General features: G+C 44.0%; 1 pseudogene; it reads right to left on the bottom strand.

Moving 5' to 3' along the window:
• Positions 1-8,907: 8,907 nt before the first annotated feature.
• Positions 8,908-9,025, bottom strand: LOC126425538 (5S ribosomal RNA; annotated as a pseudogene).
• Positions 9,026-12,913: the final 3,888 nt, after the last annotated feature.

Below are 12,913 nucleotides of genomic sequence, written 5' to 3'. Positions count from 1 at the left end.
TCTCACTCACTATGAACGACAGCGTCAAACTGACTGTCGCAGCGCGCAACTGACTCTGCTTGCTTCATATAACAATGCGTCACAGTCCGTTGCAACAATGCATTATTCGCAAAAATAAATAATTTCAACAGTGAGTGACGTCGTCCTTCCAGAAGGACGTCAGGGTTATCTGGGTTTGGTCACGTACAGTTCGCCGCCACGTGGGATTAGCCGAGCGGTCTAACGCGCTGCAGTCATGGACTGTGCGGCTGGTCTCGGCGGAGGTTCGAGTCCTCCCTCGGGCATGGGTGTGTGTGTTTGTCCTTAGGATACTTTAGGTTAAGTAGTGTGTAATCTTAGGGACTGATGACCTTAGCAGTTAGGTCCCATAAGATTACACACTCACAGTTCGCCAATTATTAGAAAAAAACACGATGTGATATCGGGCACAGTTAGACCTTTGGTAAATGGTTCAAATGTCATTTGCCTTCTACTCACTGAGATGTATAACAAGTGAATGGATCCATGTTCATATCGTTGCTACAAATAAGTAACACATCAGACCACGAGCGTTACTGTAAAACTTCAACCATTGCCTGCTTCACTGGTGCCGGCGCAGCTGTAAATTATAGTTGCGCTGCGATTTAATACACGTATACTACTGTAAATCTTCGGTGCCAACTTTTTTCAATGAGTTCAAAATGATTATTCCTGGGACGTGCCTGAACGTCGCTCCGGTCGAAATTAAGCTCTGATTTAAGTGGGAAACTACCACTACGCCAAGTTGAGCCAAAAGCAAATGAAAAAAAAAAACGGAACAATGCACATTGTGTGCTCGTTTGAAGTCGCAGACGAAATACAGTCTCAGCAGTAAAATAACATTTAGTGATGTAAAGGTGTACAATTACGAAATAATTGCGTAGTTTGAGAGACTTCAGCTTTAGTGTTCGACTGTAATCAGAAATTTTCTTGCTTTTTTGTTGTAAAATATAAGCAAATAAGCTTTAAAACAATGTCATAAATTGAGAAAAGGCATATGCTGTTGATTTTTCTGAAAAACCTGAAGAGACAGTTTCTAATCACATCTATGTTGGATGCTGCTGCTCCACTTAATTTAACTTTTGTGAACACTAGTAGGTTACATTTTATTATTAGTAAGTATAGATCGAAAGAGTATAACAATACAGGTTACACTTTCTAATAAGAATGCATTCAAAGAGCATGACAGCCATAGAAGAACTAATAAACTGATTTTGCATTGACCGAACTTATACACCTGAATCCCCACCCATTACATACTTACCGAACTTAAACATGTCACACACAACTTCTCTAGAACTTACACCAGGGGATTCAATACATCAAAGAAATCGCTTCTCCGTAAATAACCTTAACTGATGGAGCGGAAACAATAAGTAACTAAAGTAACACCACTTATTGTCTTGGTTCCATAGACACACCTGTCTAGCGACTTATACGAGGAACAAGATATCAGTACACAGTACTCTGATGCAGCCAAGTCGTCCGTTGACGGTAGCAAATAACACTTCAACAACACAGACAGCTGAGGGAGCAGTTGTAAAGGAAATATCGGCTGATACAAATCAATGATCGCTTTCAAGAGTGTGTCAACCTCAAAAAGTTGATACTCTTAATGATATTCTTACAGTAAATGACGATTTCATTAACGCATCTGAAAAATTACATTCACTCTCTCGATATGTATCTAAAATAGAGGTAAGCAGTACCTTCACTGGCGGACTACGTACAGCTCTGTTCCATGTGACATTTCCGTACGTCACTCTTTCCATTGGGTTGGGTTGGGTTGTTTGGGGGAAGAGACCAAACAGCGGGGTCATTGGTCTCATCAGAGTTGGGAAGGACGGGGAAGTAAGTCGGCCGTGCCCTTTCAAAGGAACCATCCCGGCATTATCCTGGAACGATTTGGGGAAATCACGGAAGACATAAATCAGGACGGCCGGACGCGGGATTGAACCGTCGTCCTCCCGAACGCGAGTCCAGTATGCTAACCACACTCTATCCATTCCCAACTATTTGTGTTCATTACATCACCTGTTCTTCTGCACACTAAAATATCAGACAGACATGTCTTGCAGATTTGATCTCGCTTCCTTTACAGCTCTTGCTGTTTTCATGTCCCCCAGTCTTGCTGTAATTTCTCGCAGCCTCAATGAGACTTTCCTCATCTACAGAAAACTGTCAAATGGTTCTATTAACTTGGGTATTCCTATCCGTCACACATTTCCAGCCTTTTCTTATCTTTGTTTTCCGATAAAAAATTTCCTTTCCCTTTCTTAATTGCGCCAGAAGTGTCTAACGGGTTCATTGTGGGTGGTCAGTGAACGTTATTATATGAAAACAAACACTTATCTGCAGCCTATTTTACTAAACATTTATTTTTCTGATCTAGGTTTTGGGTTATTAGCCCCTTGTCTAGCAAAATCTTATCAAACCCATTGCTTTATTGGCTTCTGTTTCTTTTTCTGAAACAAAATGATCCTATGGCGTTGTTGGCTGGGAGGTCCCATTCGGGTTCAGCTGCCAAGTGCAAGTCTGATTTCAGTCGGCGCCACAATGGGCGACTTGCGCGCCGGTTATGATAATGAAATGATGAGGACCACACAACACTCAGTCCACGAACGGAGAAAATCTCCAAACCGGCCGGGACTCGAAACCGGGCTCGCTGCATGGGAGGCAAGCACGTTACCACTCAGCTAAGCAGGCGAACTATTCTGAAATATTATGGAGCGTGATGTTTATTCTTTCACCAAACGTTTGAAGTTAATAAGTCTGGAACCGTCTTACGAAAGGAACGCACGTGCATGCTCTGGATGTCTGTCAGATATTTAATACCCTCAATCATACTGACTTCTTAAGTATTAGAACCCAGTACGTTGCCCTCGATGGTGAGTGTTCATCGGAGGTGATGGTATGATCTGGAGTGCCCCAGAGAAGTGTAGTAGGTCCGCTGTTGTTTTCTATCTACATAAATGATCTTTTGGATAGGGTGGATAGCAATGTGCGGCTGTTGGCTGATGATGCTGTGGTGTTGAAGGTGTCGGTGTTGAGGTGACTGTAGGAGGATACAAGATGACTTGGACAGGATTTGTGATTGGTGTAAAGAATGACAGCTAACTCTAAATATAGATAAATGTAAATTAATGCAGATGAATAGGAAAAAAAACGGTAATGTTTGAATACTCCACTATTAGTGTAGCGCTTGATACAGTCACGTCGATTAAATATTTGGGCGTAACATTGCAGAGCGATATGAAGTGGGACGAGCATGTAATGGCAGTTGTGGGGAAGGCGGACAGTCGTCTTCGGTTAATTGGCAGAATTTTGGGAAGATGTGGTTCATCTGTAAAGGAGACAGCGTATAAAACACTAATACGACCTATTCTTGAGTAATGCTCGAGCGTTTGGGACCCCTGTCAGGTCGGATTGAGGGAGGACATAGAAGCAATTCAGAGGCGGGCTGCTAGATTTGTTACTGATTGGTTTGATCAACACGAGAGTGTTGCGGAAATGCTTCAGGAACTCGGGTGGGAGTCTCTAAAGGAAAGGAGGCGTTCTTTTCGTGAATCGCTACTGAGGAAATTTAGAGAACCAGCATTTGAGGTTGACTGTACTACAATTTTACTGCCGCCAACTTATATTTCGCGGAAAGACCACAAAGATAAGATAAGAGAGATTAGGGATCGTACAGAGGCATATAGGCAGTCATTTTTCCCTCGTTCTGTTTGGGAGCGGAACAGGGAGACAAAATGCTAGTTGTGGTACGAGGTACCCTCCACCACGCACCGTATGGTGGATTGCGGAGTATGTATGTAGATGTAGACGTGTGCTCTTAAAATTTTGTGCCGAGCTATGTGGCACAGTGGACAACACACTGAAATTATATTCTGAAGAAACATGGCATCAAATTGAATTGCTGTCATTCTAATGAAGATTTTGTGTGGATTCATTTTAGTCAGTTTTGGCGTGTGCTGGAATGGTTGTATCCAAAACCTTGACGAACGGACCTGTGTCTCAAATAACCTCGCGTTTAAGTTTTCCTTGAACCGCTGTTGGCCCTATGTTCATATTCGGCTCACACTGGGCAGAATAAACGCAAACGAAGTGAACAGCGGCATTAAATGTTCTTCCGCATAGTACCTGTTTAGATGGCATTGTTTCCTCATCATTAACGAGTAGGCACTTTCGCTGTGCGGCGAGGGTGGTGGAGCGAGGCTGGGCGGGCAGAGTTTCAGCGGGGCTGCGGCGGCGAGGAGCGCGCAAATGAAGATATGCGGGCGGCGCGGCGGGCTGGCGGGCGCCTGCCGCCTTTATTAAAAACTATAAACAGCGCGACGGGCGCCCGCGGCTCCGGCGGAGCGGCTTCCCCGCTGCTCGTTACGTCGCTCTCTCTGGCCAATTAAGACTGCGGAGACCATTAGGTACTCGTTACGGGGAGCCCGCCCGACTGTGAAAGAAGACCAAGAAACGTGTTCGCACCTACAGCAGCCCCAAAACAGGTCGCCCCGGCATTTTAACAGTGAACTCATCTGTCTCGTTCGTGAACATCTTATCGCTACATGCCCTTAGGTAGCCAGAGCACTTGGGGTTACAGTGGTTACAACGAAATTCGGTTTGTGGCTGTAGAATACAATTCCTTCGGCACATTTCTCGAGACAGCAGTTGTAGATAAAAGTGTGGATTTACAACTGAAGTCAGAGTGGCCAACAGTAGGCTAGATCTACCCTGACAGTAAAGTTACGAAATGACTCGCACTAGCAGAACAATCGTTTGTGATTAGTATCAATTGGCATACATAACTGTTCTTCAACATTGTGCCCTTACACTGTGTCGGATTGTCATAAAGAGCGAACACATGAGTGGCAGCAGTTTTCTACAAACTTTTCACTCAGGGTGATTGGTACTCTATGTCACTGAAGAAATTTAAATAAAAAGTGCTACGCATATGACTCACTAAATTGAAAAAAGTGCTATGCGTTCAGCTAAACTACAGGTCACCTTGTGGATCTGGGATGAAGGTGAAAAGCAGATCTAATCGAAAACGAGCGATGCTTTTGTCGAAACTACAGTTCTTAGAGTGCTACTCCTAGCGGCGACAGTCCCGCTGGCATTGCGAAATGTGGTCTGAGCTGTTTAGCATATCCCTAACATGCTTTTAAGACCGATCGCTTATGATCTACAGGGCTTCCCATGTTGCTATTGTTGTGGTCATCAGTCTAGAGACTGGTTTGATGCAGGTCTACATGCTACTCTATCTTCTGCAAGCTTCATCATCTCCCATTACCTACTGCAACTTACATCCTTCTCAATCTGCTTGGTGTATTCATCTCTTGATCCCCCTCTACGATTTTTACCCTCCACGCTGCCCTCCAATGCTAAATCGGTTAGACCTTGATGCCTCGAAATATGTCCTACCAAGCGATCCCTTCTTCAAGTCAAGTTGTGCCACAAACTCCTCTTCTCCCCAATTCTATTCAATACTTCCTCATTAGTTATGTGATCTACCCATCTAATATTCAGCATCCTTCTGTAGCACCAAATTTCGAAAGCTTCTATTCTCTTCTTGTCCAACTATTTATCGTCCATGTTTCACTTCCATACATGACTACACTCCATATGAATCCTTTCAGAAACGACTTCCTGACACTTAAATCTATACTCGATGTTAACAAATTTCTCTTCTTCAGAAACGCTTTCCTTGCCATTGCCAGTCTACATTTTATATCCTCTCAGTTATTTTGCTCCCTAAATAGCAAAACTCCTTTACTACTTTAATTGTCTCATTTCCTAATCTAATTCCCTCAGCCTCACCCGACTTAATTCGACTACATTCCATTATCCTCGTTTTGCTTTTGTTGATGTTCATCTTATATCTTCCTTTCAAGACACTGTCCATTCCGTTCAACTGCTCTTCCAAGTCTTTTGCTGTCTCTGACGGAATTACAATGTCATCGGCAAATCTCAAAGTTTTTATTTCTTCTCCATGGATTTTAATACCTACTCCGAATTTTTCTTTTGTTTCCTTCACTGCTTGCTCGATATAGAGATTGAATAACATCGGGGAGAGACTACAACACTGCCTCACTCCCTTCCCAACCACTGCTTCCCTTTGATGTCCCTCGACTCTCATAACTGTCATCTGGTTTCTGAACAAATTGTAAACAGCCTTTCGATCCCTGTATTTTACCCCTGCCACATTCAGAATTTGAAAGAGAGTATTCCAGTCAACATTGTCAAAAGCTTTTTCTAAGTCTACAAATGCTAGAAACGTAGGTTTCCCTTTCCTTAATCTATTTTCTAAGATAATCCGTAGGGTCAGTATTGTCTCACGTGTTCCAACATTTCTACGGAATCCAAACTGATCTTGCCCGAGGTCTGCTTCTACCAGTTTTTCCATTCGTCTGCAAAGAATTCGCGTTAGTATTTTGCAGGCGTGGCTTATTAAACTAATAAGTCGGTAATTTTCACATCTGTCAACACCTGCTTTCTTTGGGATTGGAATTATTATATTCTTCTTGAAGTCTGAGAGTATTTCGCCTGTCTCATACATCTTGCTCACCAGGTGGTAGAGTTTTGTCAGGACTGGCTCTCCCATGGCTGTCAGTAGTTCTAATGGAATGTTGTCGACTCCCGGAGCCTTGTTTCGACTCAGACCTTTCAGTGCTCTGTCGAACTCTTCACGCAGTATCATATCTCCCATTTCATCTTCGTCTACATCCCCTTCCATTGCCATAATATTGTCCTCAAGAACATTGCTCTTGTATAGACCCTGTATATACTCCTTCCACTTTTCTGCTTTCCCTTCTTTGCTTAGAACTGGGTTTCCATCTGAGCTCTTCATATTCATGCAAGTGGTTCTCTTATCTCCAAAGGTCTCTTTAATTTCCCTGTAGGCAGTAACTATCTTACCCCTAGTGATGTACATCTCTAGATCCTTACATTTGTCTTCTAGCCATCCCTGCTTAAACATTTTTCATTTCCTGTCGATCTCATTTTTGAGATGTTTGTATTCCTTTTTGCCTACTTCATTTACTGCATTTTTGTATTTTCTCCTTTCAGCAATTAAATTCAATACATCTTCTTTCACCCAAGGATTTCTACTAGCTCTCGTCTTTTTACCTACTTGATCCTCTGCCACCTTCACTGTTTCATCCCTCAAAGCTACCTATTTTTCTTCTACTGTATTTCTTTCCCCCATTCCTGTCAATTGTTCCCTAATGCTCTCCCTGAAACTCTCTACAACCTCTTGTTCTGTCAGTTTATCCACATCCCATCTCCTTAAATTCCCACCTTTTTGCAGTTTCTTCAGTTTTAATCTACAGTTCGTAACCAATAGATTGTGGTCAGAGTCAACATCTGCACAATTTAAAACCTGGTTCCCAAATCTCTGTCTTACCATTACATGATCTATCTGAAACCTTCGAGTATCTCCAGGCCTCTTCCATGTATACAACCCTCTTTTATGATTCTTGAAGCAAGTGTTAGCTATGATTGAGTTATGCTCTGTGCAAAATTCTACCAGGCGGCATCCTCTTTCATTCGTTACCCCCATTCCATATTCACCTAGTACGTCTCCTTCCCTTCCTTTTCCTACCTTCGGATTCCAGTCACCCATGACTACTAAATTTTCGTCTCCCTTCACTATCTGAATAATTTCTTTTATCTCATCATACATTTCGTCAATCTCTTCGTCATCTGCGGAGCTAGTTGGCATATAAACTTGTACTACTGTGGTAGGCGTGGGCTTCGTATCTATCTTGTCCACAATAAGGCGTTCACCATGCTGTTTGTAGTAGCTTACCCACATTCCTATTTCTTTATTCATTATTAAACCTACTCCTGGACTACCCCTATTTGAGTTTGTGTTTATAACCCTGTATTCACCTGACCAGAAGTCTTGTTCCTCCTGCCACCGAACTTCACTGATTCCCACTATATCTAACTTTAACCTATCCATTTCCCTCTTTAAATTTTCTAACCTACCTCCGACTCGTAGAACGCCAGTTTTCTTTCTCCTGATAACAACGTCCTGCTGAGTAATCCCCGCCGGGAGATCCGAAAGGGGGACTACTTTACCTCCGAAATATTTTACCCAAGAGGACGCCATCATCATTTAACCATACAGTAAAGCTGCATGCCCTGGGGAAAAGTTACGGCTGTAGTTTCCCCTTGCTTTCAGCCGTTTTGGTCAGTGTTACAAGGCCGGATCAGTCAATCATCCAGACTGTTGCCCCTGCGACTACTGTAAAGGCTGCTGCCCCTCTTCAGGAACCACACGTTTGTCTGGCCTCTGAACAGATACCCCTTGTGAGTAATGACTATATGGGGTGTCCCAATCAAACTTAAAAATACCATACTGGTACCACATCACACTTCGGTATATTAATGAAAGGGCTCATCTGTCTGCAACAGAAACAAGCAGTCACTGTAACAAATGACCGACCCACTGAGATATGTATGTGAACATTTAAAAAATGAGTAAGGGATTATGATTATGAAATATAATCTTAGCACATGTGGGTAAACATAATAAAGGCAAAATCATGAAACAAAGTTGCAGGTATGTTTAATGACTGTAAGTGGTTAAAGTGAACATTTAAGAAATGGATAAGGGATTGTGATTATGAATTACGTGTATAACCTTAGCACATGTGAGTGAAAGCGATAAAAGTAAAATCATGAGACTAAGCACACCGTCTTCAGGCCACGAGTGTCCTACCGGGACTATCCGACCGCCGTGTCATCCTCAGTGGAGGATGGGGATAGGAGGAGCGTGGTGACAGCACACCGCTCTCCCGGTCGTTATGATGGTATTCTTGACCGAAACCGCTACTGTTCGGTCGAGTAGCTCCTCAATTGGCATCACAAGGCTGAGTGAACCCCGAAAAATGGCAACAGCGCATGGCGGCCTGGATGGTCACCCATCCAAGTGCTGACCACTCCCGACAGCGCTTAACTTCGGTGATCTCACGGGAACCGGTGTATCCATTGCGGCAAGGCCGTTGCCTAAAATCATGAAACTAAGCTGCAGATATTCTTAATGACTGTGGGTGGTTAAAGAAAGAATTGGGATAAACAAGTGCGAACATCAGTAGAAACGCCAACGTGCGTGATGGATGCAACTGGCTGGGTGCAAACATTAGAACTGTGCACTTATCCCATGATGACAGTTAACCATCATCACGTCCCCCTCGACTCAGTGATTGCACCGCTGGATCCTTCTTAAACACTCTCATACAGCGTGAACGTCGATAGGGGCGGGGTAACGACTGGAAAAAATTTGAGTCCAGCTTGCTCTGTGCACTCTGTACTAAAGAGGAAACATCCTTTTTGTACGACTGCCAGTCTCATCTCATCGGTCGCCCTCCAGAAAGTCTTTACTCATTGATCCTCCGTCTGCAGGTGTCCCCTGACTTAACTCTCTGAAAGTCGGTTGTTTCTGCTAATGTAGGAATCTCGCCATCCAAGTGCAGCAGTTAAACAAACTCCACTCTTGCGGATTTTGTCACGATTAACCAACGATGGTGTGGCATGGGGTGGAGGCAGAAAATCTCTCCCACTCAATGACAGGTTTCTAATCTGGCCTATTGAATGGTGCACACATAGACAATGATGGGCTAGCATATGTTTCACAGAAATAATAGTTGTGAGCCAATTAGGGTGCCCGTTGCAAGAATTTTAAAGTAACATTCTTTTATGCTGAGACCGCAGAGTAATGTCACACTCCATACTTCTCCCGTTCTCTCATCTGCACCTGGCTGCACAAGTTAACTTTGCAAAAAAAATTTTTTACGTGTTGTACAGTAGAGGTTACGACATTCAGGCCAGCCTTTGGGCTGCCAAGTGTGCAGAGGTGTACCAAAACGAATTACGTGCTGTCTACCTGCTCTGAAGGAGAATCCTCAGCTCTGAACCCGTTTATAGCCCCTCCTGGTTCTTTATAAGTAAACTTTAATGTTTCCCAAGCCAGCCAGAAGCCTACAGAAAATAATTGGCCCTTTATCATAATAAAAGGTAGGGGAGAGAATAAGCAGTTACCTTTACATTCACTGATAGTACAGAATATTATCTGCTGTTATGATGCAGCGAAAATGGTCGACTACAATGACTATGGTGATGTGCACATAACATAATGAAATACGTTCCATGACAGTTTGGGAACAAGCTGCCACGTAACTACAATTAGGACTAAATTTAGAATAAATCATACTGAACATTGTATAACTTCCTACGAGCACTAAACTTACGTAATATCGCTTTCGCACACCGTAATGTCCTGAGAAATCATTCACCTTCATGTACACGGACTCACATATGGTATATATATATATATATATATATATATATATATATATATATATATATGTATATATATATATAGCTGCAATCTTTATACTTATTTATACACTGACAGAAGGAATTGCAACACTCTCAATGGACTGTGATCATTGGCACCACGATAAAATATGTGCATACTGAGGGGTTGTAGTGTTGGTGATTCATTTGTCACGTATACTTGCGATCAGATGGCGCTCTGAGGCCCTTTCGTATCCCTCTGTTTTGACTCTGCAGACAGAAACTGCGTCGAGTTTAGAGATGAGCAGCACGTACAACCACGCCTTACCGAGGAGTACGTACTCCTGTTGAACAATTTCAGCCACTTGAACAGGATCGCATTATTGGCATTCAGGAAGCTGGATGGAAGTATCGACGCGTTGCGGCATATCTTGGGCACAAGGTATCGTTGGTGTTTCGCTGCTTTCAGATGTTGCCTGTGGAACAATCCCACGCCTGTTGATCAGGTTCTGTACGTCCATGCAGTACATACATCGAGACCGGCGCGTTGTGAGTGTATTCACGGAAAAAACCTGGCCACATGTCGCTCCAAGGACCATCAGGAACCGTCTGCTTGGACCAGGACTAGCATGACGTGTGCCTTCGTCCAGGCTACAGCTGACACCACGACGCCGACAAGCTGCTCTCATGTCATGAAAGAGTTGAATGGAGAGTATGGAGAACCCATGGAAATTGTTATAAAAGTGTTGTTTTGTATCTGTAAGTACCACGGCACAAATCGCCTGTACCCAACACGTTAAAATACCGCTTAAATATGTTGGAGCAATACCGAATAGGAGTGATGAAGGACTTTCAACATATGCAAAAAAGGAGAGCACGAATTACCGAAAGTCTGTTTGACCACAGGAAGAGCTACATCCAGATGTAGAAAAAACCTGAACCGGAAAATGTCTGGCGACGTACGTCAACCAACCAGCGAAAGAATTGTTACGAAGTGTGCAGAAACCGCATTAAGTAAGGAATGTAGGGCTATGCTACAAGCCCCAACGTATGATTCCGGTATAGGCCTGTTAAGACAATATTAGGCTAATTACAGCGCCTACAGAAGCACTTAAACCGTCATTCTTTCTGCAATCTATACGAAAATGGATCGAGAAGAGACGCAAATACGTGGCACAGTGGGAAGTAATCTCTGCCAGTCATTTACAGCAGTTTGTGGAGTATGGGTGTAAATGCAAAATCAGTAAGAAATGCCCATTTTACTATAGGGTGCGTGCCGAATGAACGAGAAGAAGCGCTGTCCGTGTACGAGACGAAATTCAGCGCGTGCCGGAGTAAGGGGAAAGGCGGGGGACTGCGCTCCGTCTCCATCAAATCGCTGAGAGGCGAGAGGCGGCCGTGACGCGTTTGATGGCCGTCACAGGCGGCGCGGAGGAAGCGGCTGGCGGGGCGTTAACTTTTATTACGGCCACTAAAACCTATTTGGACAACTGTCAGTAATGAATAACTCAATATGTGGGGCGGGCGCGGCGCCCAATATGACATCTGCCTGTCAATGATTTAATCCGGGATCCCATCAGAGTCAACAGAGGCGCGCCCGGGCCGGCTGCGCACGCGTGATAGAGCCTTATCTGGCTGGCGCACGCGCCGTCTTGCGGCTCCGGGGATGCGATTACCGCCGCGGCCTGGACACACCGCCGTACACCGCGCCCCTGAGCCGCCTCGCTCAGCCCCCCTGGCGGAGGCTCACCACGCAACGGTACGCCTCCGCTCTCTCTCTCTCTCCCTATTTTATGTCTTTATATTGCAGCACCGTTACGGTATGCGTGCGCCTTTCGTAGACCAATGTACATAGCGTTGCTCGACTGACAACCCTTTCTCAGAAAAACGATTGGTATCAGGAATCCAGATTTACCGTCATTTTGGGCTCCTCCCTTCTTCCTACTCACACATCTGGTAAGCATATGGCAGTGGTACCTTAACTAGACGTTTAAAAAAGGTAAGCTACCTTGACATTCTCAGTTTTTCCTTTTTATTTCTTTTTCGTAACCAAACATTCACTTAAGGTAGATTGATCTCTGTTTTTGCCCTTGCTTAAAATTCAGTTGGAATGTAGTTTTCGAGACATTTCTAAACCTCGCTCTACGTTTTCATATCTTCCACTCCAATTTAACAGCTTCACTGCCTTTCTTGGTCTCAAGGAAGGAGGCTGCCAGATGGCTGTTCACTACGGTAGTTTTCAGCAGGTGTGAGGCCATCGGTTTAGGACAAGGTGAAGCGAGCCTCGTCCGTCATCACTAGCCTCGTCTACACATCGAGACAGCAGCATGAACAGGGTTACTTATAAGTATCTCCAAGGCTTTAGAAGAATACTGAGCGGAAGCTACAAGACATACAGATGGTTCAAATGGCTCTGAGGACTATGAGACTTAACATCTATGGTCATCAGTCCCCTAGAACTTAGAACTACTTCAACCTAACTAACCTAAGGACATCACACAACACCCAGCCATCACGAGGCAGAGAAAATCCCTGACCCCGCCGGGAATCGAACCCGGTAACAGACATACAGAGAAATGGCACGTATCAGAGAACAGAG

The sequence above is a fragment of the Schistocerca serialis genome, chromosome 1 (assembly GCF_023864345.2).
Source record: "Schistocerca serialis cubense isolate TAMUIC-IGC-003099 chromosome 1, iqSchSeri2.2, whole genome shotgun sequence".
NCBI classification, from domain to species: domain Eukaryota; kingdom Metazoa; phylum Arthropoda; class Insecta; order Orthoptera; family Acrididae; genus Schistocerca; species Schistocerca serialis.
This window is presented reverse-complemented; position numbering and strand designations above follow the sequence as displayed.